Genomic DNA, 3,692 nt, shown 5'->3' on the forward strand with positions numbered 1-3,692 from the left:
TGCCACAAAAAGGAAAACATATCGCTCAAATTTCTCATAGCTGCAAATCGTTCAGTAATGCCCGTGATTACCGAATCAACGATCACCAGGAATGTATTGTTTTTAAAATCAGACTCTGGATCATCCGTAATCATCTCATTTCCATTATCTTCAAAACGTCTTTTGGGTTTTCTCTTTCGAATGTCCGGAAACTTTGGCGAGATGTTGAATTCAATAGCAACTGTTTTGAATTCGTTTAAAAATGTCTCCCATTGGTTCCTGATCAACTTGAGATCAGCTTATAAAGCATCTAGATGTCACGGTGTCCCCCATAAGATCAGAAAACAAAAATCCAGAAACAAATTTTTTCAGAAAACCTTAGTCAGAACCCTTTATCAGAAAGACAAAATTCGGAGGTCAAAACTCAGAAGTCAAATATCAGAGGTCAAATTTCGCAAGCATGTAATTAATTAACCCTAGGACTTATACCCAAGTACAGGTGTGGCCAGTAGCTACTTTGGAGTGATGTAGCTCCTAAATCGCTAAAGATATTGACTTGATCTAGGAAAACGAAGTAAATCTACGTCGATTGGTGTCTTATTTGTCATGCTAGGTCCATGCACTGATGAGATATAAGCTTTCACAGTTGACACCTACGACTTCTTATACCCGGGTACAGGTGTTGCCACTAGCTTTTTTTCTCGTTTTTGAAGGAAAAAAAATTGTATTTATTATTTTCTTTATAAAATATTATTTTATTGATTATTTCTTATAACTAAATATGCAAACAAATTTAAATTATTCAATTGTCTTCATTATTTTCATAAATATTACATGTAAATGTATTTGAAGAATGCTGTATGCATATTGGGCGCTGACATATTCTGCACATGTTACGCGTTCGTCTTCTGTGTTGGTCATGGATGTAGCAGAGAAAACAGCTTCCAACCTGCTGTTTCTTTGGTTTTTCACCAGCAGCTGCAGACGTGCTTGGCCTATTGTCAGCACTTCCTTGCAAGGCCGTTCTTATGAAACTCGCGACTGCAATTTTTGTGTTGAAGTTCCGCATCACTTGCTGATTCACCGACCGCTCTTCAATTATGGGCATAGACAGTTCCTTGGCGAGCTGGCGAAGAAATCTCTTACGCTTCGCATTGGTGCATCTGATGTTGGGATTATTCTCATAATATATGATGTACGCTGTCAATGCCGTCAAATCAATCATATTGAAGAATAGGGACAACGACCAACGCTTTTTCATCCTTTCGCAAGTATATTCTCCAAGCAATTGGTCCATCGCGTCCACTCCTCCTTTTGTCTTGTGATAAAACTCGATCATTTCTGGTTTGCCGCTTTCGCCAATGTGATCATCGTCATGCATTGATGATAGTAATATAACTGCCTTGTTTTTTTCGGCACATAGGAGCAAAAGGATATGTTGGGCCTAAAACCGAATGTACTTGATCTCTCTGCACGATCTTTGTGTGCCAACATCTCCTTTGGTATGTAGGGCTTATTTTTCCGCAGAGTTCCAACTGCCGTCAAATTCATGGATGACAAGCTTTCCAGTAGATTTAGGGATGTAAAAAAATGTTCCATCGTTATATTTCGGCCGATTCCATGAAAGCGGCTTACTAAATCCTTGACCACGCGTTCACCCTGGTTAGTTTCCCGTCCCGTAGGTGCTTGGCCAGTATATATTTGTCCATGCAGTGGATATGCGTTTTTGGCATCACATACCCACCACACTTTGATGCCATATTTTGCCGGTTTCGATGGGATGTATTGCGTGAAACGGGTGTGGCCACGATATGGAAAAAGCTGCTCGTCTACCGTTAGATATTCACTTGGCTTATATGACTGCTCAAAGTTGTAGTTCATCATGGGCCACAGCTCGGATATTGGTGCAGCTTTGTCAGTTACAAAACGTTGTGCCCGTGTGTTGCCATCGTCAAACCTTATAAACCGCAGTATGGCCTGAAAGCGGTTAATGCCCATTGACGCACGATATAATGGACAATTTTCCACCGACCAGAAGTCCGACGCACATTCGGCATTGCTGCCTTCTTCCATGTTTTTGGTTCCGCCTCTGTATGGTTTGCGTTTAATTCCGCATGTATAGCTTCTGCTTTTTTGTTGGTGTAGCGTACTATAATATCCACCATTTCCAGAGTCATAAAACATTTATAGGTATTGACTATTGACATCATAGCAGTTGATCTTGCGGGCCCACTTCGCTGTCGCAAAATATTTGGCGTGCAAGTCGTGGCTATGAGCTCCATATGGTACTATCACGTGCTACGAATTCAGCTGCACGCAAATCAATCTCCTCAGAATGATATGCAGCATCGGATTCATTGTCAGATTCTTCGTAATCAGCCTCATCTACCTGGGCATTGTCAATTGTGTAATCAGGGTCTTCTACATCCGATTGAACCACGCCATCTGCTACTGCTACTTGTTCGCTTTCATCCCCTTCAGGGTCGGAAAATAATTCATCATCTGAGATTTCGTCAAACAGGTTTTGTATGTACTGCTCTTTTTCAGCGTCAGATAATCTATATAAAAATAATTAATTTTTATTCCATTTATGAAATTATATTTGAGTAATTTGTATTTACCTCATATATTAATTCGAAGACAAATATTCCATGTTCCTTCTGCTATCCATGTTGTAATATTTTAAATTTTTTCTGACTTGTTATTCTCACAAATATAAATCAACTTCACACTTCAAAAGAACGCTTTACAGTGAATATAAACTCGCAAAACTGCCGTTTATATAGCTGCAACCCTTAAGTTTCTGGAAGCATTTCTTACCTGCCAGGTAGTTGGATTATATCAAATGTTGTTTGTCAGCAAATTCTAGCAAGGGTACAATATAATGTCTTCTTCTAAATTATTAAGAGTGTGCGAAAAAGGTTGTATTCTAAAAATTCTAACAACAATAGAAATTATTGACTTCTTAGAAATAACTTAGAATGCGCGCAATTCTTAGAAGCAGGCTACAAATATATGTTTATAACTACTTAAAATGTTCGTAAGACAGTCAGCTACAACATTGCATTAAAAAAAATAACTTGTTTCTCAGAAAAAATGAGAAAAAACGGGTAAAACAGGCTACTGGCCACACCTGTACCCGGGTATAAGAAGTCATAGTAAAAGTTGGGTATAAGTCCTAGGGTTAAATATTTCCACGTTAATCCTTTTCAAATGAATTTACAATATTAAAAAAAGAAGTCTTTATATTTTATCTTGCGTTTCCAATATCGATCGCATGGAGATAAAAATTGTTGCAATTTTGTTTCTGTTATTGCATTTTCGTTTTTTATTTTATTTGTGAAATTAAATATGTTAGGGTACATATGTCCCAAACGCACTTCGAATGACGTTGTGCCACCTTTAGATATAATTATTTGTACGGACTTCACCCAATTTGGTGATAATATACATATTCCATAATTCGATTGGATATGACGCCTTCTTTCGACGTTGCTGTGTTTTAGGCTGAAAAAAATTTCAGAAGTCAAAATTAAGAAAGTAATCAGACAGCAAAAAACATAAAATTTTGCGCAAAATTTGACTTCTTAATTTTGACTTCCGAAAATTGACTTCTGAATATTGATTTCTGAATTTTTGTTTCCGAATTTTTGACTTCTGAATTTTGGCTTTCTGAAAAAAGGGTTCTGACTAATGTTTTCTGAAAAAATGTG

This window comes from Eurosta solidaginis, chromosome X, assembly GCF_040869045.1.
Source record: "Eurosta solidaginis isolate ZX-2024a chromosome X, ASM4086904v1, whole genome shotgun sequence".
NCBI classification, from domain to species: Eukaryota; Metazoa; Arthropoda; class Insecta; order Diptera; family Tephritidae; genus Eurosta; species Eurosta solidaginis.